Here is a 26,483-nt window from a genome sequence, read left to right as displayed (position 1 = left end):
GATGTGCCCAGGGGCCCCTGGCCCTGACTGCAAAAAAATCCTTATATCGAAGGATGGAGCCCACACCGAAGTTGTCCCCACCTCAAACTTGTGCTGCCCTGATAGACCCAAGGGAGCCCTACAAACTGACATCAGGAACCTGGACTGCTGAGTTTTCTTTCCCAGGGAAAATGGCCAAAGGTTGTGCCCAGGGGCCCCTAGCCCTGACGGCAAAAAATCCTTATATCGAAGGATGGACCCCACACCGAAGTTGTCCCCACCTCAAACTTGTGCTGCCCTGATAGACCCAAGGGAGCCCTACAAACTGACATCAGGAACCTGGACTGCTGAGTTTTCTTTCCCAGGGAAAATGGAAAAAGGATGTGCCCAGGGGCCCCTGGCCCTGACTGCAAAGAATCCTTATATCCAAGGATGGAGCCCACACCGAAGTTGTCCCCACCTCAAACTTGTGCTGCCCTGATAGACCCAAGGGAGCCCTACAAACTGACATCAGGAACCTGGACTGCTGAGTTTTCTTTCCCAGGGAAAATGGCCAAAGGTTGTGCCCAGGGGCCCCTGGCCCTGACTGCAAAAAATCCTTATATCGAAGGATGGAACCCACACCGAAGTGTTCCCCACTTCAAACTTGTGCTGCTCTGATGGACCCAAGGGAGCCCTACAAACTGACATCAGGAACCTGGACTGCTGAGTTTTCTTTCCCAGGGAAAATGGAAAAAGGTTGTGCCCAAGGGCCCCTAGACCTGGGCTGGGGCCTCACTGCAAAAAATCCATATATCGAAGGATGGACCCCACACCGAAGTTGTCCCCACCTCAAACTTGTGCTGCCCTGATAGACCCAAGGGAGCCCTACAAACTGACATCAGGAACCTGGACTGCTGAGTTTTCTTTCCCAGGGAAAATGGAAAAAGGATGTGCCCAGGGGCCCCTGGCCCTGACTATAAAAAATCATTATATCGAAGGATGGACCCCACACCAAAGTTGTCCCCACCTCAAACTTGTGCTTCCCTGATACATCCAATGGAACCCTACAAACTGACATCAGGAACCTGGACTGCTGAGTTTTCTTTCCTAGGGAAAATGGAAAAAGGATGTGCCCAGGGGCCCCTGGCCCTGGGCTGGGGCCTCACTACAAAAAATCCTTATATTGAAGGATGGACCCCACACCGAAGTTGTCCCCACCTCAAACTTGTGCTGCCCTGATAGACCCAAGGGAGCCCTACAAACTGACATCAGGAACCTGGACTGCTGAGTTTTCTTTCCTAGGGAAAATGGAAAAAGGATGTGCCCAGGGGCCCCTGGCCCTGACTTCAAAAAATCCTTATATCGAAGGATGGAACCCACACCGAAGTTGTCCCCACCTCAAACTTGTGCTGCCCTGATAGACCCAAGGGAGCCCTACAAACTGACATCAGGAACCTGGACTGCTGAGTTTTCTTTCCCAGGGAAAATGGCCAAGGGATGAGCCCAGGGGCCCCTAGCACTGACTGCCGAGAATCCTTATATCGCAGGATGGTCCCACACCGAAGTTGTCCCCACCTCAAACTTGTGCTGCCCTGATAGACCCAAGGGAGCCCTACAAACTGACATCAGGAACCTGGACTGCTGAGTTTTCTTTCCCAGGGAAAATGGCCAAGGGATGAGCCCAGGGGCCCCTGGCCCTGACTGCAAAATATCCTTATATCGAAGGATGGACCCCACACCGAAGTTGTCCCCACCTCAAACTTGTGCTGCCCTGATAGACCCAAGGGAGCCCTACAAACTGACATCAGGAACCTGGACTGCTGAGTTTTCTTTCCCAGGGAAAATGGAAAAAGGATGTGCCCGGGGGCCTCTGGCCCTGACTGCAAAAAATCCTTATATCGAAGGATGGACCCCACACCGAAGTTGTCCCCACCTCAAACTTGTGCTGCCCTGATACACCCAAGGGAGCCCTACAAACTGACATCAGGAACCTGGACTACTGAGTTTTCTTTCCCACGGAAAATGGAAAAAGGATGTGCCCAGGGGCCCCTGGCCCTGACTGCAAAAAATCCTTATATCAAAGGATGGAGCCCAAAGCGAAGTTGTCCCCACCTCAAACTTGTGCTGCCCTGATAGACCCAAGGGAGCCCTACAAACTGACATCAGGAACCTGGACTGCTGAGTTTTCTTTCCCAGGGAAAATGGAAAAAGGTTGTGCCCAAGGGCCCCTAGACCTGGGCTGGGGCCTCACTGCAAAAAATCCATATATCGAAGGATGGACCCCACACCGAAGTTGTCCCCACCTCAAACTTGTGCTGCCCTGATAGACCCAAGGGAGCCCTACAAACTGACATCAGGAACCTGGACTGCTGAGTTTTCTTTCCCAGGGAAAATGGAAAAAGGATGTGCCCAGGGGCCCCTGGCCCTGACTGCAAAAAATCCATATATCGAAGGATGGACCCCACACCGAAGTGTTCCCCACCTCAAACTTGTGCTGCCCTGATAGACCCAAGGGAGCCCTACAAACTGACATCAGGAACCTGGACTGCTGAGTTTTCTTTCCCAGGGAAAATGGCCAAAGGTTGTGCCCAGGGGCCCCTAGCCCTGACTGCAAAAAATCCTTATATCGAAGGATGGAGCCCACACCGAAGTTGTCCCCACCTCAAACTTGTGCTGCCCTGATAGACCCAAGGGAGCCCTACAAACTGACATCAGGAACCTGGACTGCTGAGTTTTCTTTCCCAGGGAAAATGCAAAAAGGATGTGCCCAGGGGACCCTGGCCCTGGGCTGGGGACTCACTGCAAAAAAACATTATATCGAAGGATGGACCCCACACCGAAGTTGTCCCCACCTCAAACTTGTGCTGCCCTGATACACCCAAGGGAGCCCTACAAACTGACATCAGGAACCTGGACTGCTGAGTTTTCTTTCACAGGGAAAATGGAAAAAGGATGTGCCCAGGGGCACCTGGCCCTGACTGCAAAAAATCCTTATATCGAAGGATGGACCCCACACCGAAGTTGTCCCCACCTCAAACTTGTGCTGCCCTGATAGACCCAAGGGAGCCCTACAAACTGACATCAGGAACCTGGACTGCTGAGTTTTCTTTCCCAGGGAAAATGGAAAAAGGTTATGCCCAGGGGCCCCTGGCCCTGACTGCAAAAAATCCTTATATCGAAGGATGGAGCCCACACCGAAGTTGTCCCCACCTCAAACTTGTGCTGCCCTGATAGACCCAAGGGAGCCCTACAAACTGACATCTGGAACCTGGACTGCTGAGTTTTCTTTCCCAGGGAAAATGGAAAAAGGATGTGCCCAGGGGCCCCTGGCCCTGGGCTGCGGACTCACTACAAAAAATCCTTATGTCGAAGGATGGACCCCACACCGAAGTTGTCCCCACCTCAAACTTGTGCTGCCTTGATAGACCCAAGGGAGCCCTACAAACTGACATCAGGAACCTGGACTGCTGAGTTTTCTTTCCCAGGGAAAATGGAAAAAGGATGTGCCCAGGGGCCGCCGGCTCAGACTGCAAAAAATCCTTATATCGAAGGATGGACCCCACACCGAAGTTGTCCCCACCTCAAACTTGTGCTGCCCTGATAGACCCAAGGGAGCCCTACAAACTGACATCAGGAACCTGGACTCCTGAGTTTTCTTTCCCAGGGAAAATTGCCAAGGGATGAGCCCACGGGCCCCTAGCACTGACTGCAGAGAATCCTTATATCGAAGGATGGACCCCACACCGAAGATGTCCCCACCTCAAACTTGTGCTGCCCTGATAGACCCAAGGGAGCCCTACAAACTGACATCAGGAACCTGGACTGCTGAGTTTTCTTTCCCAGGGAAAATGGAAAAAGGATGTGCCCAGGGGCCCCTGGCCCTGATTCCAAAAAATCCTTATATCGAAGGATGGACCCCACACCGAAGTTGTCCCCACCTCAAACTTGTGCTGCCCTGATAGACCCAAGGGAGCTCTACAAACTGACATCAGGAACCTGGACTGCTGAGTTTTCTTTCCCAGGGAAAATAGAAAAAGGATGTGCCCAGGGGCCCCTGGCCCTGACTGCAAAAAAATCCTTATATCGAAGGATGGAGCCCACACCGAAGTTGTCCCCACCTCAAACTTGTGCTGCCCTGATAGACCCAAGGGAGCCCTACAAACTGACATCAGGAACCTGGACTGCTGAGTTTTCTTTCCCAGGGAAAATGGCCAAAGGTTGTGCCCAGGGGCCCCTAGCCCTGACGGCAAAAAATCCTTATATCGAAGGATGGACCCCACACCGAAGTTGTCCCCACCTCAAACTTGTGCTGCCCTGATAGACCCAAGGGAGCCCTACAAACTGACATCAGGAACCTGGACTGCTGAGTTTTCTTTCCCAGGGAAAATGGAAAAAGGATGTGCCCAGGGGCCCCTGGCCCTGACTGCAAAGAATCCTTATATCCAAGGATGGAGCCCACACCGAAGTTGTCCCCACCTCAAACTTGTGCTGCCCTGATAGACCCAAGGGAGCCCTACAAACTGACATCAGGAACCTGGACTGCTGAGTTTTCTTTCCCAGGGAAAATGGCCAAAGGTTGTGCCCAGGGGCCCCTGGCCCTGACTGCAAAAAATCCTTATATCGAAGGATGGAACCCACACCGAAGTGTTCCCCACTTCAAACTTGTGCTGCTCTGATGGACCCAAGGGAGCCCTACAAACTGACATCAGGAACCTGGACTGCTGAGTTTTCTTTCCCAGGGAAAATGGAAAAAGGTTGTGCCCAAGGGCCCCTAGACTTGGGCTGGGGCCTCACTGCAAAAAATCCATATATCGAAGGATGGACCCCACACCGAAGTTGTCCCCACCTCAAACTTGTGCTGCCCTGATACACCCAAGGGAGCCCTACAAACTGACATCAGGAACCTGGACTGCTGAGTTTTCTTTCCCAGGGAAAATGGAAAAAGGATGTGCCCAGGGGCACCTGGCCCTGACTGCAAAAAATCCTTATATCGAAGGATGGACCCCACACCGAAGTTGTCCCCACCTCAAACTTGTGCTGCCCTGATAGACCCAAGGGAGCCCTACAAACTGACATCAGGAACCTGGACTGCTGAGTTTTCTTTCCCAGGGAAAATGGAAAAAGGATATGCCCAGGGGCCCCTGGCCCTGACTGCAAAAAATCCTTATATCGAAGGATGGAGCCCACACCGAAGTTGTCCCCACCTCAAACTTGTGCTGCCCTGATAGACCCAAGGGAGCCCTACAAACTGACATCTGGAACCTGGACTGCTGAGTTTTCTTTCCCAGGGAAAATGGAAAAAGGATGTGCCCAGGGGCCCCTGGCCCTGGGCTGGGGACTCACTACAAAAAATCCTTATGTCGAAGGATCGACCCCACACCGAAGTTGTCCCCACCTCAAACTTGTGCTGCCTTGATAGACCCAAGGGAGCCCTACAAACTGACATCAGGAACCTGGACTGCTGAGTTTTCTTTCCCAGGGAAAATGGAAAAAGGATGTGCCCAGGGGCCGCTGGCTCAGACTGCAAAAAATCCTTATATCGAAGGATGGACCCCACACCGAAGTTGTCCCCACCTCAAACTTGTGCTGCCCTGATAGACCCAAGGGAGCCCTACAAACTGACATCAGGAACCTGGACTCCTGAGTTTTCTTTCCCAGGGAAAATTGCCAAGGGATGAGCCCACGGGCCCCTAGCACTGACTGCAGAGAATCCTTATATCGAAGGATGGACCCCACACCGAAGATGTCCCCACCTCAAACTTGTGCTGCCCTGATAGACCCAAGGGAGCCCTACAAACTGACATCAGGAACCTGGACTGCTGAGTTTTCTTTCCCAGGGAAAATGGAAAAAGGATGTGCCCAGGGGCCCCTGGCCCTGATTGCAAAAAATCCTTATATCGAAGGATGGACCCCACACCGAAGTTGTCCCCACCTCAAACTTGTGCTGCCCTGATAGACCCAAGGGAGCTCTACAAACTGACATCAGGAACCTGGACTGCTGAGTTTTCTTTCCCAGGGAAAATGGCCAAAGGATGTGCCCAGGGGCCCCTGGCCCTGACTGCAAAAAAATCCTTATATCGAAGGATGGAGCCCACACCGAAGTTGTCCCCACCTCAAACTTGTGCTGCCCTGATAGACCCAAGGGAGCCCTACAAACTGACATCAGGAACCTGGACTGCTGAGTTTTCTTTCCCAGGGAAAATGGCCAAAGGTTGTGCCCAGGGGCCCCTAGCCCTGACGGCAAAAAATCCTTATATCGAAGGATGGAGCCCACACCGAAGTTGTCCCCACCTCAAACTTGTGCTGCCCTGATAGACCCAAGGGAGCCCTACAAACTGACATCAGGAACCTGGACTGCTGAGTTTTCTTTCCCAGGGAAAATGGAAAAAGGATGTGCCCAGGGGCCCCTGGCCCTGACTGCAAAGAATCCTTATATCCAAGGATGGAGCCCACACCGAAGTTGTCCCCACCTCAAACTTGTGCTGCCCTGATAGACCCAAGGGAGCCCTACAAACTGACATCAGGAACCTGGACTGCTGAGTTTTCTTTCCCAGGGAAAATGGCCAAAGGTTGTGCCCAGGGGCCCCTGGCCCTGACTGCAAAAAATCCTTATATCGAAGGATGGACCCCACACCGAAGTTGTCCCCACCTCAAACTTGTGCTGCCCTGATAGACCCAAGGGAGCCCTACAAACTGACATCAGGAACCTGGACTGCTGAGTTTTCTTTCCCAGGGAAAATGGAAAAAGGTTGTGCCCAAGGGCCCCTAGACCTGGGCTGGGGCCTCACTGCAAAAAATCCATATATCGAAGGATGGACCCCACACCGAAGTTGTCCCCACCTCAAACTTGTGCTGCCCTGATAGACCCAAGGGAGCCCTACAAACTGACATCAGGAACCTGGACTGCTGAGTTTTCTTTCCCAGGGAAAATGGAAAAAGGATGTGCCCAGGGGCCCCTGGCCCTGACTGCAAAAAATCCATATATCGAAGGATGGACCCCACACCGAAGTGTTCCCCACCTCAAACTTGTGCTGCCCTGATAGACCCAAGGGAGCCCTACAAACTGACATCAGGAACCTGGACTGCTGAGTTTTCTTTCCCAGGGAAAATGGCCAAAGGTTGTGCCCAGGGGCCCCTAGCCCTGACTGCAAAAAATCCTTATATCGAAGGATGGAGCCCACACCGAAGTTGTCCCCACCTCAAACTTGTGCTGCCCTGATAGACCCAAGGGAGCCCTACAAAGTGACATCAGGAACCTGGACTGCTGAGTTTTCTTTCCCAGGGAAAATGGAAAAAGGATGTGCCCAGGGGCCCCTGGCCCTGACTGCAAAAAATCATTATATCGAAGGATGGACCCCACACCAAAGTTGTCCCCACCTCAAACTTGTGCTTCCCTGATACATCCAATGGAACCCTACAAACTGACATCAGGAACCTGGACTGCTGAGTTTTCTTTCCCAGGGAAAATGGAAAAAGGATGTGCCCAGGGGCCCCTGGCCTTGACTGCAAAAAATCCTTATATCGAAGGATGGAGCCCACACCAAAGTTGTCCCCACCTCAAACTTGTGCTGCCCTGATAGACCGAAGGGAGCCCTACAAACTGACATCAGGAACCTGGACTGCTGAGTTTTCTTTCCCAGGGAAAATGGAAAAAGGATGTGCCCAGGGGCCCCTGGCCCTGACTGCAAAGAATCCTTATATCGAAGGATGGACCCCACACTAAAGTGTTCCCCACCTCAAACTTGTGCTGCCCTGATAGACCCAAGGGAGCCCTACAAACTGACATCAGGAACCTGGACTGCTGAGTTTTCTTTCCCAGGGAAAATGGAAAAAGGATGTGCTCAGGGGCCTCTGGCCCTGACTGCAAAAAATCCTTATATCGAAAGATGGAGCCCACACCAAAGTTGTCCCCACCTCAAACTTGTGCTGCCCTGATAGACCCAAGGGAGCCCTACAAACTGACATCAGGAACCTGGACTGCTGAGTTTTCTTTCCCAGGGAAAATGGAAAAAGGATGTGCCCAGGGGCCTCTAGCCATGGGCTGGGACCACACTGCAAAGAATCCTTATATCGAAGGATGGAGCCCACACCGAAGTTGTCCCCACCTCAAACTTGTGCTGCCCTGATAGACCCAAGGGAGCCCTACAAACTGACATCAGGAACCTGGACTGCTGAGTTTTCTTTCCCAGGGAAAATGGAAAAAGGATGTGCCCAGGGGCCTCTAGCCATGGGCTGGGGCCACACTGCAAAGAATCCTTATATCGAAGGATGGAGCCCACACCGAAGTTGTCCCCACCTCAAACTTGTGCTGCCCTGATAGACCCAAGGGAGCCCTACAAACTGACATCAGGAACCTGGACTACTAAGTTTTCTTTCCCAGGGAAAATGGAAAAAGGATAGGCCCAGGGGCCCCTGGCCCTGACTGCAAAAAATCCTTATATCGCAGGATGGAGCCCAAACCGAAGTTGTCCCCACCTCAAACTTGTGCTGCCCTGATACACCCAAGGGAACCCTACAAACTGACATCAGGAACCTGGACTGCTGAGTTTTCTTTCCCAGGGAAAATGGAAAAAGGATGTGCCCAGGGGTCCCTGGTCCTGGGCTGGGGCCTCACTACAAAAAATCCTTATATCGAAGGATGGACCCCACACCGAAGTTGTCCCCACCTCAAACTTGTGCTGCCCTGATAGACCCAAGGGAGCCCTACAAACTGACATCAGGAACCTGGACTGCTGAGTTTTCTTTCCCAGGGAAAATGGAAAAAGGATGTGCCCAGGGGCCCCTGGCCCTGACTGCAAAAAATCCTTATATCGAAGGATGGAGCCCACACCGAAGTTGTCCCCACCTCAAACTTGTGCTGCCCTGATACACCCAAGGGAGCCCTACAAACTGATATCAGGAACCTGGACTGCTGAGTTTTCTTTCCCAGGGAAAATGGAAAAAGGATGTGCCCAGGGGCCTCTACCCATGGGCTGGGGCCATACTGCAAAGAATCCTTATATCGAAGGATGGAGCCCACACCGAAGTTGTCCCCACCTCAAACTTGTGCTGCCCTGATACACCCAAGGGAACCCTACAAACTGACATCAGGAACCTGGACTGCTGAGTTTTCTTTCCCAGGGAAAATGGAAAAAGGATGTGCCCAGGGGCCTCTAGCCATGGGCTGGGGCCACACTGCAAAGAATCCTTATATCGAAGGATGGAGCCCACACCGAAGTTGTCCCCACCTCAAACTTGTGCTGCCCTGATACACCCAAGGGAGCCCTACAAACTGACATCAGGAACCTGGACTACGGAGTTTTCTTTCCCAGGGAAAATGGAAAAAGGTTGTGCCCAGGGGTCCCTGGTCCTGGGCTGGGGCCTCACTACAAAAAATCCTTATATCGAAGGATGGAGCCCACACCAAAGTTGTCCCCACCTCAAACTTGTGCTGCCTTGATAGACCCAAGGGAGCCCTACAAACTGACATCAGGAACCTGGACTGCTGAGTTTTCTTTCCCAGGGAAAATGGAAAAAGGATGTGCCCAGGGGCCCCTGGCCCTGACTGCAAAAAATCCTTATATCGAAAGATGGAGCCCACACCAAAGTTGTCCCCACCTCAAACTTGTGCTGCCCTGATAGACCCAAGGGAGCCCTACAAACTGACATCAGGAACCTGGACTGCTGAGTTTTCTTTCCCAGGGAAAATGGAAAAAGGATGTGCCCAGGGGCCTCTAGCCATGGGCTGGGGCCACACTGCAAAGAATCCTTATATCGAAGGATGGAGCCCACACCGAAGTTGTCCCCACCTCAAATTTGTGCTGCCCTGATAGACCCAAGGGAGCCCTACAAACTGACATCAGGAACCTGGACTATTGAGTTTTCTTTCCCAGGGAAAATGGAAAAAGGATAGGCCCAGGGGCCCCTGGCCCTGACTGCAAAAAATCCTTATATCGCAGGATGGAGCCCAAACCGAAGTTGTCCCCACCTCAAACTTGTGCTGCCCTGATACACCCAAGGGAACCCTACAAACTGACATCAGGAACCTGGACTGCTGAGTTTTCTTTCCCAGGGAAAATGGAAAAAGGATGTGCCCAGGGGTCCCTGGTCCTGGGCTGGGGCCTCACTACAAAAAATCCTTATATCGAAGGATGGAGCCCACACCAAAGTTGTCCCCACCTCAAACTTGTGCTGCCCTGATAGACCCAAGGGAGCCCTACAAACTGACATCAGGAACCTGGACTGCTGAGTTTTCTTTCCCAGGGAAAATGGAAAAAGGATGTGCCCAGGGGCCCCTGGCCCTGACTGCAAAGAATCCTTATATCGAAGGATGGACCCCACACCAAAGTGTTCTCCACCACAAACTTGTGCTGCCCTGATAGACCCAAGGGAGCCCTACAAAGTGACATCAGGAACCTGGACTGCTGAGTTTTCTTTCCCAGGGAAAATGGAAAAAGGTTGTGCCCAGGGGCCCCTGGCCCTGACTGCAAAAAATCCTTATATCGAAGGATGGAGCCCACACCGAAGTTGTCCCCACCTCAAACTTGTGCTGCCCTGATAGACCCAAGGGAGCCCTACAAACTGACATCAGGAACCTGGACTGCTGAGTTTTCTTTCCCAGGGAAAATGGAAAAAGGATGTGCCCAGGGGCCCCTGGCCCTGACTGCAAAAAATCCTTATATCGAAGGATGGAGCCCACACCGAAGTTGTCCCCACCTCAAACTTGTGCTGCCCTGATAGACCCAAGGGAGCCCTACAAACTGACATCAGGAACCTGGACTGCTGAGTTTTCTTTCCCAGGGAAAATGGAAAAAGGATGTGCCCAGGGGCCCCTGGCCCTGACTGCAAAAAATCCTTATATCGAAAGATGGAGCCCACACCAAAGTTGTCCCCACCTCAAACTTGTGCTGCCCTGATAGACCCAAGGGAGCCCTACAAACTGACATCAGGAACCTGGACTGCTGAGTTTTCTTTCCCAGGGAAAATGGAAAAAGGATGTGCCCAGGGGCCTCTAGCCATGGGCTGGGGCCATACTGCAAAGAATCCTTATATCGAAGGATGGAGCCCACACCGAAGTTGTCCCCACCTCAAACTTGTGCTGCCCTGATACACCCAAGGGAACCCTACAAACTGACATCAGGAACCTGGACTGCTGAGTTTTCTTTCCCAGGGAAAATGGAAAAAGGACATGCCCAGGGGTCCCTGGTCCTGGGCTGGGGCCTCACTACAAAAAATCCTTATATCGAAGGATGGACCCCACCCCAAAGTTGTCCCCACCTCAAACTTGTGCTGCCCTGATAGACCCAAGGGAGCCCTACAAACTGACATCAGGAACCTGGACTGCTGAGTTTTCTTTCCCAGGGAAAATGGAAAAAGGATGTGCCCAGGGGCCCCTGGCCCTGACTGCAAAAAATCCTTATATCGAAGGATGGACCCCACACCAAAGTTGTCCCCACCTCAAACTTGTGCTGCCCTGATAGACCCAAGGGAGCCCTACAAACTGACATCAGGAACCTGGACTGTTGAGTTTTCTTTCCCAGGGAAAATGGAAAAAGGATATGCCCAGGGGCCCCTGGCCCTGACTGCAAAGAATCCTTATATCGAAGGATGGACCCCACACCGAAGTTGTCCCCACCTCAAACTTGTGCTGCCCTGATAGACCCAAGGGAGCCCTACAAACTGACATCAGGAACCTGGACTGCTGAGTTTTCTTTCCCAGGGAAAATGGAAAAAGGATGTGCCCAGGGGCCCCTGGCCCTGACTGCAAAAAATCCTTATATCGAAGGATGGACCCCACACCAAAGTTGTCCCCACCTCCAACTTGTGCTGCCCTAATAGACCCAAGGGAGCCCTACAAACTGACATCAGGAACCTGGACTGCTGAGTTTTCTTTCCCAGGGAAAATGGAAAAAGGATGTGCCCAGGGGCCCCTGGCCCTGACTGCAAAAAATCCTTATATCGAAGGATGGAGCCCACACTGAAGTTGTCCCCACCTCAAACTTGTGCTGCCCTGATAGACCCAAGGGAGCCCTACAAACTGACATCAGGAACCTGGACTGCTGAGTTTTCTTTCCCAGGGAAAATGGAAAAAGGATAGGCCCAGGGGCCCCTGGCCCTGACTGCAAAAAATCCTTATATCGAAGGATGGAGCCCACACCGAAGTTGTCCCCACCTCAAACTTGTGCTGCCCTGATACACCCAAGGGAACCCTACAAACTGACATCAGGAACCTGGACTGCTGAGTTTTCTTTCCCAGGGAAAATGGAAAAAGGATATGCCCAGGGGCCCCTGGTCCTGGGCTGGGGCCTCACTACAAAAAATCCTTATATCGAAGGATGGAGCCCACACCAAAGTTGTCCCCACCTCAAACTTGTGCTGCCCTGATAGACCCAAGGGAGCCCTACAAACTGACATCAGGAACCTGGACTGCTGAGTTTTCTTTCCCAGGGAAAATGGAAAAAGGTTGTGCCCAGGGGCCCCTGGCCCTGACTGCAAAAAATCCTTATATCGAAGGATGGAGCCCACACCAAAGTTGTCCCCACCTCAAACTTGTGCTGCCCTGATACACCCAAGGGAGCCCTACAAACTGACATCAGGAACCTGGACTGCTGAGTTTTCTTTCCCAGGGAAAATGGAAAAAGGATGTGCCCAGGGGCCCCTGGCCCTGACTGCAAAAAATCCTTATATCGAAGGATGGACCCCACACCGAAGTTGTCCCCACCTCAAACTTGTGCTGCCCTGATAGACCCAAGGGAGCCCTACAAACTGACATCAGGAACCTGGACTGCTGAGTTTTCTTTCCCAGGGAAAATGGAAAAAGGATGTGCCCAGGGGCCTCTAGCCATGGGCTGGGGCCACACTACAAAGAATCCTTATATCGAAGGATGGAGCCCGCACCGAAGTTGTCCCCACCTCAAACTTGTGCTGCCCTGATACACCCAAGGGAACCCTACAAACTGACATCAGGAACCTGGACTGCTGAGTTTTCTTTCCCAGGGAAAATGGAAAAAGGATGTGCCCAGGGGCCCCTGGCCCTGACTGCAAAAAATCCGTATATCGAAGGATGGAGCCCACACCGAAGTTGTCCCCACCTCAAACTTGTGCTGCCCTGATAGACCCAAGGGAGCCCTACAAACTGACATCAGGAACCTGGACTGCTGAGTTTTCTTTCCCAGGGAAAATGGAAAAAGGATGTGCCCAGGGGCCCCTGGCCCTGACTGCAAAGAATCCTTATATCGAAGGATGGACCCCACACCAAAGTGTTCCCCACCTCAAACTTGTGCTGCCCTGATAGACCCAAGGGAGCCCTACAAACTGACATCAGGAACCTGGACTGCTGAGTTTTCTTTCCCAGGGAAAATGGAAAAAGGATGTGCCCAGGGGCCCCTGGCCCTAACTGCAAAAAATCCTTATATCGAAAGATGGAGCCCACACCAAAGTTGTCCCCACCTCAAACTTGTGCTGCCCTGATAGACCCAAGGGAGCCCTACAAACTGACATCAGGAACCTGGACTGCTGAGTTTTCTTTCCCAGGGAAAATGGAAAAAGGATGTGCCCAGGGGCCTCTAGCCATGGGCTGGGGCCACACTGCAAAGAATCCTTATATCGAAGGATGGAGCCCACACCGAAGTTGTCCCCACCTCAAACTTGTGCTGCCCTGATACACCCAAGGGAACCCTACAAACTGACATCAGGAACCTGGACTGCTGAGTTTTCTTTCCCAGGGAAAATGGAAAAAGGATAGGCCCAGGGGCCCCTGGCCCTGACTGCAAAAAATCCTTATATCGAAGGATGGAGCCCACACCGAAGTTGTCCCCACCTCAAACTTGTGCTGCCCTGATACACCCAAGGGAACCCTACAAACTGACATCAGGAACCTGGACTGCTGAGTTTTCTTTCCCAGGGAAAATGGAAAAAGGATGTGCCCAGGGGTCCCTGGTCCTGGGCTGGGGCCTCACTACAAAAAATCCTTATATCGAAGGATGGAGCCCACACCAAAGGTGTCCCCACCTCAAACTTGTGCTGCCCTGATAGACCCAAGGGAGCCCTAAAAACTGACATCAGGAACCTGGACTGCTGAGTTTTCTTTCCCAGGGAAAATGGAAAAAGGATGTGCCCAGGGGCCCCTGGCCCTGACTGCAAAAAATCCTTATATCGAAGGATGGAGCCCACACCGAAGTTGTCCCCACCTCAAACTTGTGCTGCCCTGATAGGCCCAAGGGAGCCCTACAAACTGACATCAGGAACCTGGACTGCTGAGTTTTCTTTCCCAGGGAAAATGGAAAAAGGATGTGCCCAGGGGCCCCTGGCCCTGACTGCAAAAAATCCTTATATCGAAGGATGGACCCCACACCGAAGTTGTCCCCACCTCAAACTTGTGCTGCCCTGATAGACCCAAGGGAGCCCTACAAACTGACATCAGGAACCTGGACTGCTGAGTTTTCTTTCCCAGGGAAAATGGAAAAAGGGTGTGCCCAGGGGCCCCTGGCCCTGACTGCAAAAAATCCTTATATCGAAGGATGGAGCCCACACCGAAGTTGTCCCCACCTCAAACTTGTGCTGCCCTGATAGACCCAAGGGAGCCCTACAAACTGACATCAGGAACCTGGACTGCTGAGTTTTCTTTCCCAGGGAAAATGGAAAAAGGATATGCCCAGGGGTCCCTGGTCCTGGGCTGGGGCATCACTGCAAAAAATCCTTATATCGAAGGATGGAGCCCACACCGAAGTTGTCCCCACCTCAAACTTGTGCTGCCCTGATAGACCCAAGGGAGCCCTACAAACTGACATCAGGAACCTGGACTGCTGAGTTTTCTTTCCCAGGGAAAATGGAAAAAGGATGTGCCCAGGGGCCCCTGGCCCTGACTGCAAAAAATCCTTATATCGAAGGATGGACCCCACACCAAAGTGTTCTCCACCACAAACTTGTGCTGCCCTGATACACCCAAGGGAGCCCTACAAACTGACATCAGGAACCTGGACTGCTGAGTTTTCTTTCCCAGGGAAAATGGAAAAAGGATGTGCCCAGGGGCCTCTAGCCATGGGCTGGGGCCACAATGCAAAGAATCCTTATATCGAAGGATGGAGCCCACACCGAAGTTGTCCCCACCTCAAACTTGTGCTGCCCTGATACACCCAAGGGAACCCTACAAACTGACATCAGGAACCTGGACTGCTGAGTTTTCTTTCCCAGGGAAAATGGAAAAAGGATGTGCCCAGGGGCCCCTGGCCCTGACTGCAAAGAATCCTTATATCGAAGGATGGACCCCACACCAAAGTGTTCTCCACCTCAAACTTGTGCTGCCCTGATAGACCCAAGGGAGCCCTACAAACTGACATCAGGAACCTGGACTGCTGAGTTTTCTTTCCCAGGGAAAATGGAAAAAGGATGTGCCCAGGGGCCCCTGGCCCTGACTGCAAAAAATCCTTATATCGAAGGATGGACCCCACACCAAAGTTGTCCCCACCTCAAACTTGTGCTGCCCTGATAGACCCAAGGGAGCCCTACAAACTGACATCAGGAACCTGGACTGCTGAGTTTTCTTTCCCAGGGAAAATGGAAAAAGGATGTGCCCAGGGGCCCCTGGCCCTGACTGCAAAAAATCCTTATATCGAAGGATGGAGCCCACACCGAAGTTGTCCCCACCTCAAACTTGTGCTGCCCTGATAGGCCCAAGGGAGCCCTACAAACTGACATCAGGAACCTGGACTGCTGAGTTTTCTTTCCCAGGGAAAATGGAAAAAGGATAGGCCCAGGGGCCCCTGGCCCTGACTGCAAAAAATCCTTATATCGAAGGATGGAGCCCACACCGAAGTTGTCCCCACCTCAAACATATGCTGCCCTGATAGACCCAAGGGAGCCCTACAAACTGACATCAGGAACCTGGACTGCTGAGTTTTCTTTCCCAGGGAAAATGGAAAAAGGATATGCCCAGGGGTCCCTGGTCCTGGGCTGGGGCATTACTGCAAAAAATCCTTATATCGAAGGATGGAGCCCACACCAAAGTGTTCTCCACCACAAACTTGTGCTGCCCTGATAGACCCAAGGGAGCCCTACAAACTGACATCAGGAACCTGGACTGCTGAGTTTTCTTTCCCAGGGAAAATGGAAAAAGGATGTGCCCAGGGGCCTCTAGCCATGGGCTGGGGCCATACTGCAAAGAATCCTTATATCGAAGGATGGAGCCCACACCAAAGTTGTCCCCACCTCAAACTTGTGCTGCCCTGATAGACCCAAGGGAGCCCTACAAACTGACATCAGGAACCTGGACTGCTGAGTTTTCTTTCCCAGGGAAAATGGAAAAAGGATAGGCCCAGGGGCCCCTGGCCCTGACTGCAAAAAATCCTTATATCGAAGGATAGAGCCCACACCGAAGTTGTCCCCACCTCAAACTTGTGCTGCCCTGATAGACCCAAGGGAGCCCTACAAAGTGACATCAGGAACCTGGACTGATGAGTTTTCTTTCCCAGGGAAAATGGAAAAAGGATGTGCCCAGGGGCCCCTGGCCCTGACTGCAAAGAATCCTTATATCGAAGGATGGACCCCACACCAAAGTGTTCTCAACCTCAAACTTGTGCTGCCCTGATAGACCCAAGGGAGCCCTACAAACTGACATCAGGAACCTGGACTGCTGAGTTTTCTTTCCCAGGGAAAATGGAAAAAGGATGTGCCCAGGGGCCCCTGGCCCTGACTGCAAAAAATCCTTATATCGAAGGATGGAGCCCACACCGAAGTTGTCCCCACCTCAAACTTGTGCTGCCCTGATAGACCCAAGGGAGCCCTACAAACTGACATCAGGAACCTGGACTGCTGAGTTTTCTTTCCCAGGGAAAATGGAAAAAGGATGTGCCCAGGGGTCCCTGGTCCTGGGCTGGGGCCTCACTACAAAAAATCCTTATATCGAAGGATTGACCCCACACCAAAGTTGTCCCCAGCTCAAACTTGTGCTGCCCTGATAGACCCAAGGGAGCCCTACAAACTGACATCAGGAACCTGGACTGCTGAGTTTTCTTTCCCAGGGAAAATGGAAAAAGGATGTGCCCAGGGGCCCCTGGCCCTGACTGCAAAGAATCCTTATATCGAAGGATGGACCCCACACCGAAGTTGTCCCCACCTCAAACTTGTGCTGCCCTGATAGACCCAAGGGAGCCCTACAAACTGACATCAGGAACCTGGACTGCTGAGTTTTCTTTCCCAGGGAAAATGGAAAAAGGATGTGCCCAGGGGCCCCTGGCCCTGACTGCAAAAAATCCTTATATCGAAGGATGGACCCCACACCAAAGTTGTCCCCACCTTCAACTTGTGCTGCCCTGATAGACCCAAGGGAGCCCTACAAACTGACATCAGGAACCTGGACTGCTGAGTTTTCTTTCCCAGGGAAAATGGAAAAAGGATAGGCCCAGGGGCCCCTGGCCCTGACTGCAAAAAATCCTTATATCGAAGGATGGAGCCCACACCGAAGTTGTCCCCACCTCAAACTTGTGCTGCCCTGATACACCCAAGGGAACCCTACAAACTGACATCAGGAACCTGGACTGCTGAGTTTTCTTTCCCAGGGAAAATGGAAAAAGGATATGCCCAGGGGTCCCTGGTCCTGGGCTGGGGCCTCACTACAAAAAATCCTTATATCGAAGGATGGAGCCCACACCAAAGTTGTCCCCACCTCAAACTTGTGCTGCCCTGATAGACCCAAGGGAGCCCTACAAACTGACATCAGGAACCTGGACTGCTGAGTTTTCTTTCCCAGGGAAAATGGAAAAAGGTTGTGCCCAGGGGCCCCTGGCCCTGACTGCAAAAAATCCTTATATCGAAGGATGGAGCCCACACCGAAGTTGTCCCCACCTCAAACTTGTGCTGCCCTGATAGACCCAAGGGAGCCCTACAAACTGACATCAGGAACCTGGACTGCTGAGTTTTCTTTCCCAGGGAAAATGGAAAAAGGATGTGCCCAGGGGCCCCTGGCCCTGACTGCAAAGAATCCTTATATCGAAGGATGGACCCCACACCAAAGTGTTCTCCACCTCAAACTTGTGCTGCCCTGATAGACCCAAGGGAGCCCTACAAACTGACATCAGGAACCTGGACTGCTGAGTTTTCTTTCCCAGGGAAAATGGAAAAAGGATGTGCCCAGGGGCCCCTGGCCCTGACTGCAAAAAATCCTTATATCGAAAGATGGAGCCCACACCAAAGTTGTCCCCACCTCAAACTTGTGCTGCCCTGATAGACCCAAGGGAGCCCTACAAACTGACATCAGGAACCTGGACTGCTGAGTTTTCTTTCCCAGGGAAAATGGAAAAAGGATGTGCCCAGGGGCCTCTAGCCATGGGCTGGGGCCACACTGCAAAGAATCCTTATATCGAAGGATGGAGCCCACACCGAAGTTGTCCCCACCTCAAACTTGTGCTGCCCTGATACACCCAAGGGAACCCTACAAACTGACATCAGGAACCTGGACTGCTGAGTTTTCTTTCCCAGGGAAAATGGAAAAAGGATAGGCCCAGGGGCCCCTGGCCCTGACTGCAAAAAATCCTTATATCGAAGGATGGAGCCCACACCGAAGTTGTCCCCACCTCAAACTTGTGCTGCCCTGATACACCCAAGGGAACCCTACAAACTGACATCAGGAACCTGGACTGCTGAGTTTTCTTTCCCAGGGAAAATGGAAAAAGGATGTGCCCAGGGGTCCCTGGTCCTGGGCTGGGGCCTCACTACAAAACATCCTTATATCGAAGGATGGAGCCCACACCAAAGTTGTCCCCACCTCAAACTTGTGCTGCCCTGATAGACCCAAGGGAGCCCTAAAAACTGACATCAGGAACCTGGACTGCTGAGTTTTCTTTCCCAGGGAAAATGGAAAAAGGTTGTGCCCAGGGGCCCCTGGCCCTGACTGCAAAAAATCCTTATATCGAAGGATGGAGCCCACACCGAAGTTGTCCCCACCTCAAACTTGTGCTGCCCTGATAGACCCAAGGGAGCCCTACAAACTGACATCAGGAACCTGGACTGCTGAGTTTTCTTTCCCAGGGAAAATGGAAAAAGGATAGGCCCAGGGGCCCCTGGCCCTGACTGCAAAAAATCCTTATATCGAAGGATGGAGCCCACACCGAAGTTGTCCCCTCCTCAAACTTGTGCTGCCCTGATAGACCCAAGGGAGCCCTACAAACTGACATCAGGAACCTGGACTGCTGAGTTTTCTTTCCCAGGGAAAATGGAAAAAGGATGTGCCCAGGGGCCCCTGGCCCTAACTGCAAAAAATCCTTATATCGAAGGATGGAGCCCACACCGAAGTTGTCCCCACCTCAAACTTGTGCTGCCCTGATACACCCAAGGGAACCCTACAAACTGACATCAGGAACCTGGACTGCTGAGTTTTCTTTCCCAGGGAAAATGGAAAAAGGATATGCCCAGGGGTCCCTGGTCCTGGGCTGGGGCATCACTGCAAAAAATCCTTATATCGAAGGATGGAGCCCACACCAAAGTTGTCCCCACCTCAAACTTGTGCTGCCCTGATAGACCCAAGGGAGCCCTACAAACTGACATCAGGAACCTGGACTGCTGAGTTTTCTTTCCCAGGGAAAATGGAAAAAGGATGTGCCCAGGGGCCCCTGGCCCTGACTGCAAAGAATCCTTATATCGAAGGATGGACCCCACACCAAAGTGTTCTCCACCACAAACTTGTGCTGCCCTGATAGACCCAAGGGAGCCCTACAAACTGACATCAGGAACCTGGACTGCTGAGTTTTCTTTCCCAGGGAAAATGGAAAAAGGTTGTGCCCAGGGGCCCCTGGCCCTGACTGCAAAAAATCCTTATATCGAAGGATGGAGCCCACACCGAAGTTGTCCCCACCTCAAACTTGTGCTGCCCTGATACACCCAAGGGAACCCTACAAACTGACATCAGGAACCTGGACTGCTGAGTTTTCTTTCCCAGGGAAAATGGAAAAAGGATATGCCCAGGGGTCCCTGGTCCTGGGCTGGGGCCTCACTACAAAAAATCCTTATATCGAAGGATGGAGCCCACACCGAAGTTGTCCCCACCTCAAACTTGTGCTGCCCTGATAGACCCAAGGGAGCCCTACAAACTGACATCAGGAACCTGGACTGCTGAGTTTTCTTTCCCAGGGAAAATGGAAAAAGGATGTGCCCAGGGGTCCCTGGACCTGGGCTGGGGCCTCACTACAAAAAATCCTTCTACCGAAGGATTGACCCACACCAAAGTTCTCCCCACCTCAAACTTGTGCTGCCCTGATAGACCCAAGAGAGCCCTACAAACTGACATCAGGAACCTGGACTGCTGAGTTTTCTTTCCCAGGGAAAATGGAAAAAGGATGTGCCCAGGGGCCCCTGGCCCTGACTGCAAAGAATCCTTATATCGAAGGATGGACCCCACACCGAAGTTGTCCCCACCTCAAACTTGTGCTGCCCTGATAGACCCAAGGGAGCCCTACAAACTGACATCAGGAACCTGGACTGCTGAGTTTTCTTTCCCAGGGAAAATGGAAAAAGGATGTGCCAAGGGGCCCCTGGCCCTGACTGCAAAAAATCCTTATATCGAAGGATGGACCCCACACCGAAGTTGTCCCCACCTTAAACTTGTGCTGCCCTGATAGACCCAAGGGAGCCCTACAAACTGACATCAGGAACCTGGACTGCTGAGTTTTCTTTCCCAGGGAAAATGGAAAAAGGATGTGCCCAGGGGCCCCTGGCCCTGACTGCAAAAAATCCTTATATCGAAGGATGGACCCCACACCGAACTTGTCCCCACCTCAAACTTGTGCTGCCCTGATACACCCAAGGGAGCCCTACAAAGTGACGTCAGGAACCTGGACTGCTGAGTTTTCTTTCCCAGGGAAAATGGAAAAAGGATAGGCCCAGGGGCCCCTGGCCCTGACTGCAAAAAATCCTTATATCGAAGGATGGAGCCCACACCGAAGTTGTCCCCACCTCAAACTTGTGCTGCCCTGATACACCCAAGGGAACCCTACAAACTGACATCAGGAACCTGGACTGCTGAGTTTTCTTTCCCAGGGAAAATGGAAAAAGGATATGCCCAGGGGTCCCTGGTCCTGGGCTGGGGCCTCACTACAAAAAATCCTTATATCGAAGGATGGAGCCCACACCAAAGTTGTCCCCACCTCAAACTTGTGCTGCCCTGATAGACCCAAGGGAGCCCTACAAACTGACATCAGGAACCTGAACTGCTGAGTTTTCTTTCCCAGGGAAAATGGAAAAAGGATGTGCCCAGGGGCCCCTGGCCCTGACTGCAAAGAATCCTTATATCGAAGGATGGACCCCACACCAAAGTGTTCTCGACCTCAAACTTGTGCTGCCCAGATAGACCCAAGGGAGCCCTACAAACTGACATCAGGAACCTGGACTGCTGAGTTTTCTTTCCCAGGGAAAATGGAAAAAGGTTGTGCCCAGGGGCCTCTAGCCATAGGCTGGGGTCACACTTCAAAGAATCCTTATATCGAAGGATGGAGCCCACACCGAAGTTGTCCCCACCTCAAACTTGTGCTGCCCTGATAGACCCAAGGGAGCCCTACAAACTGACATCAGGAACCTGGACTGCTGAGTTTTCTTTCCCAGGGAAAATGGAAAAAGGATAGGCCCAGGGGCCCCTGGCCCTGACTGCAAAAAATCCTTATATCGAAGGATGGACCCCACACCGAAGTTGTCCCCACCTCAAACTTGTGCTGCCCTGATAGACCCAAGGGAACCCTACAAACTGACATCAGGAACCTGGACTGCTGAGTTTTCTTTCCCAGGGAAAATGGAAAAAGGATGTGCCCAGGGGTCCCTGGTCCTGGGCTGGGGCCTCACTACAAAAAATCCTTATATCGAAAGCTGGAGCCCACACCAAAGTTGTCCCCACCTCAAACTTGTGCTGCCCTGATAGACCCAAGGGAGCCCTACAAACTGACATCAGGAACCTGGACTGCTGAGTTTTCTTTCCCAGGGAAAATGGAAAAAGGATGGGCCCAGGGGCCCCTGGCCATGACTGCAAAGAATCCTTATATCGAAGGATGGACCCCACACCGAAGTTGTCCCCACCTCAAACTTGTGCTGCCCTGATACACCCAAGGGAGCCCTACAAACTGACATCAGGAACCTGGACTGCTGAGTTTTCTTTCCCAGGGAAAATGGAAAAAGGATGTGCCCAGGGTCCCCTAGCACTGACTGCAAAAAATCCTTATATCGAAGGATGCACCCCACACCGAAGTTGTCCCCACCTCAAACTTTTGCTGCACTGATAGACCCAAGGGAGCCCTACAAACTGACATCAGGAACCTGGACTGCTGAGTTTTCTTTCCCAGGGAAAATGGAAAAAGGATGTGCCCAGGGGCCCCTGGCCCTGACTGCAAAAAATCCTTATATCGAAGGATGGAGCCCACACCGAAGTTGTCCCCACCTCAAACTTGTGCTGCCCTGATAGACCCAAGGGAGCCCTACAAAGTGACGTCAGGAACCTGGACTGCTGAGTTTTCTTTCCCAGGGAAAATGGAAAAAGGATGTGCCCAGGGGCCCCTGGCCCTGACTTCAAAAAATCATTATATCGAAGGATGGACCCCACACCGAAGTTGTCCCCACCTCAAACTTGCGCTGCCCTGATAGACCCAAGGGAGCCCTACAAACTGACATCAGGAACCTGGACTGCTGAGTTTTCTTTCCCAGGGAAAATGGAAAAAGGATGTGCCCAGGGGCCCCTGGCCCTGACTGCAAAAAATCCTTATATCGAAGGATGGAGCCCACACCGAAGTTGTCCCCACCTCAAACTTGTGCTGCCCTGATAGACCCAAGGGAGCCCTACAAACTGACATCAGGAACCTGGACTGCTGAGTTTTCTTTCCCAGGGAAAATGGAAAAAGGATGTGCCCAGGGGCCCCTGGCCCTGACTGCAAAGAATCCTTATATCGAAGGATGGACCCCACACCGAAGTTGTCCCCACCTCAAACTTGTGCTGCCCTGATACACCCAAGGGAGCCCTACAAACTGACATCAGGAACCTGGACTGCTGAGTTTTCTTTCCCAGGGAAAATGGAAAAAGGATGTGCCCAGGGGCCCCTAGCACTGACTGCAAAAAATCCTTATATCGAAGGATGCACCCCACACCGAAGTTGTCCCCACCTCAAACTTGTGCTGCACTGATAGACCCAAGGAAGCCCTACAAACTGACATCAGGAACCTGGACTGCTGAGTTTTCTTTCCCAGGGAAAATGGAAAAAGGATGTGCCCAGGGGCCCCTGGCCCTGACTGCAAAAAATCCTTATATCGAAGGATGGAGCCCACACCGAAGTTGTCCCCACCTCAAACTTGTGCTGCCCTGATAGACCCAAGGGAGCCCTACAAAGTGACGTCAGGAACCTGGACTGCTGAGTTTTCTTTCCCAGGGAAAATGGAAAAAGGATGTGCCCAGGGGCCCCTGGCCCTGACTTCAAAAAATCATTATATCGAAGGATGGACCCCACACCGAAGTTGTCCCCACCTCAAACTTGCGCTGCCCTGATAGACCCAAGGGAGCCCTACAAACTGACATCAGGAACCTGGACTGCTGAGTTTTCTTTCCCAGGGAAAATGGAAAAAGGATGTGCCCAGGGGCCCCTGGCCCTGACTGCAAAAAATCCTTATATCGAAGGATGGAGCCCACACCGAAGTTGTCCCCACCTCAAACTTGTGCTGCCCTGATAGACCCAAGGGAGCCCTACAAAGTGACGTCAGGAACCTGGACTGCTGAGTTTTCTTTCCCAGGGAAAATGGAAAAAGGATGTGCCCAGGGGCCCCTGGCCCTGACTGCAAAGAATCCTTATATCGAAGGATGGACCCCACACCAAAGTGTTCTCCACCTCAAACTTGTGCTGCCCTGATACACCCAAGGGAACCCTACAAACTGACATCAGGAACCTGGACTGCTGAGTTTTCTTTCCCAGGGAAAATGGAAAAAGGATGTGCCCAGGGGTCCCTGGTCCTGGGCTGGGGCCTCACTACAAAAAATCCTTCTATCGAAGGATTGACCCCACACCAAAGTTGTCCCCACCTCAAACTTGTGCTACCCTGATACACCCAAGGGAGCCCTACAAACTGACATCAGGAACCTGGACTGCTGAGTTTTCTTTCCCAGGGAAAATGGAAAAAGGATGTGCCCAGGGGCCCCTGGCCCTGACTGCAAAGAATCCTTATATCGAAGGATGGACCCCACACCGAAGTTGTCCCCACCTCAAACTTGTGCTGCCCTGATAGACCCAAGGGAGCCCTACAAACTGACATCAGGAACCTGGACTGCTGAGTTTTCTTTCCCAGGGAAAATGGAAAAAGGATGTGCCCAGGGGCCTCTAGCCATGGGCTGGGGCCACACTGCAAAGAATCCATATATCGAACGATGGAGCCCACACCGAAGTTGTCCCCACCTCAAACTTGTGCTGCCCTGATAGACCCAAGGGAGCCCTACAAACTGACATCAGGAACCTGGACTACTGAGTTTTCTTTCCCAGGGAAAATGGAAAAAAGATAGGCCCAGGGGCCCCTGGCCCTGACTGCAAAAAATCCTTATATCGAAGGATGGAGCCCACACCGAAGTTGTCCCCACCTCAAACTTGTGCTGCCCTGATAGACCCAAGAAAGCCCTACAAACTGACATCAGGAACCTGGACTGCTGAGTTTTCTTTCCCAGGGAAAATGGAAAAAGGATGTGCCCAGGGGCCCCTGGCCCTGGGCCCCATACCCTGACTGCAAAAAATCCTTATATCGAAGGATGGAGCCCACACCAAAGTTGTCCCCACCTCAAACTTGTGCTGCCCTGATAGACCCAAGGGAGCCCTACAAACTGACATCAGGAACCTGGACTGCTGAGTTTTCTTTCCCAGGGAAAATGGAAAAAGGATGTGCCCAGGGGCCCCTGGCCCTGACTGCAAAGAATCCTTATATCGAAGGATGGACCCCACACCAAAGTGTTCTCCACCTCAAACTTGTGCTGCCCTGATAGACCCAAGGGAGCCCTACAAACTGACATCAGGAACCTGGACTGCTGAGTTTTCTTTCCCAGGGAAAATGGAAAAAGGATGTGCCCAGGGGCCCCTGGCCCTGACTGCAAAAAATCCTTATATCGAAGGATGGAGCCCACACCGAAGTTGTCCCCAACTCAAACTTGTGCTGCCCTGATAGACCCAAGGGAGCCCTACAAACTGACATCAGGAACCTGGACTGCTGAGTTTTCTTTCCCAGGGAAAATGGAAAAAGGATAGGCCCAGGGGCCCCTGGCCCTGACTGCAAAAAATCCTTATATCGAAGGATGGAGCCCACACCGAAGTTGTCCCCACCTCAAACTTGTGCTGCCCTGATACACCCAAGGGAACCCTACAAACTGACATCAGGAACCTGGACTGCTGAGTTTTCTTTCCCAGGGAAAATGGAAAAAGGATATGCCCAGGGGTCCCTGGTCCTGGGCTGGGGCCTCACTACAAAAAATCCTTATATCGAAGGATGGAGCCCACACCAAAGTTGTCCCCACCTCAAACTTGTGCTGCCCTGATAGACCCAAGGGAGCCCTACAAACTGACATCAGGAACCTGGACTGCTGAGTTTTCTTTCCCAGGGAAAATGGAAAAAGGATGTGCCCAGGGGCGTCTACCCATGGGCTGGGGCCACACTGCAAAGAATCCTTATATCGAAGGATGGAGCCCACACCGAAGTTGTCCCCACCTCAAACTTGTGCTGCCCTGATACACCCAAGGGAACCCTACAAACTGACATCAGGAACCTGGACTGCTGAGTTTTCTTTCCCAGGGAAAATGGAAAAAGGATGTGCCCAGGGGTCCCTGGTCCTGGGCTGGGGCCTCACTACAAAAAATCCTTCTATCGAAGGATGGAGCCCACACCAAAGTTGTCCCCACCTCAAACTTGTGCTGCCCTGATAGACCCAAGGGAGCCCTACAAACTGACATCAGGAACCTGGACTGCTGAGTTTTCTTTCCCAGGGAAAATGGAAAAAGGATGTGCCCAGGGGCCCCTGGCCCTGACTGCAAAAAATCCTTATATCGAAGGATGGACCCCACACCGAAGTTGTCCCCACCTCAAACTTGTGCTGCCCTGATAGACCCAAGGGAGCCCTACAAACTGACATCAGGAACCTGGACTGCTGAGTTTTCTTTCCCAGGGAAAATGGAAAAAGGATAGGCCCAGGGGCCCCTGGCCCTGACTGCAAAAAATCCTTATATCGAAGGATGGAGCCCACACCGAAGTTGTCCCCACCTCAAACTTGTGCTGCCCTGATAGACCCAAGGGAACCCTACAAACTGACATCAGGAACCTGGACTGCTGAGTTTTCTTTCCCAGGGAAAATGGAAAAAGGATGTGCCCAGGGGTCCCTGGTCCTGGGCTGGGGCCTCACTACAAAAAATCCTTATATCGAATGATGGAGCCCACACCAAAGTTGTCCCCACCTCAAACTTGTGCTGCCCTGATAGACCCAAGGGAGCCCTACAAACTGACATCAGGAACCTGGACTGCTGAGTTTTCTTTCCCAGGGAAAATGGAAAAAGGATGTGCCC

Source organism: Lonchura striata, chromosome 34, assembly GCF_046129695.1.
Source record: "Lonchura striata isolate bLonStr1 chromosome 34, bLonStr1.mat, whole genome shotgun sequence".
In the NCBI taxonomy this organism is placed as follows: Eukaryota; Metazoa; Chordata; class Aves; order Passeriformes; family Estrildidae; genus Lonchura; species Lonchura striata.
The sequence above is the reverse complement of the archived record's forward strand: the minus strand, read 5'-3'. Positions refer to the sequence as shown.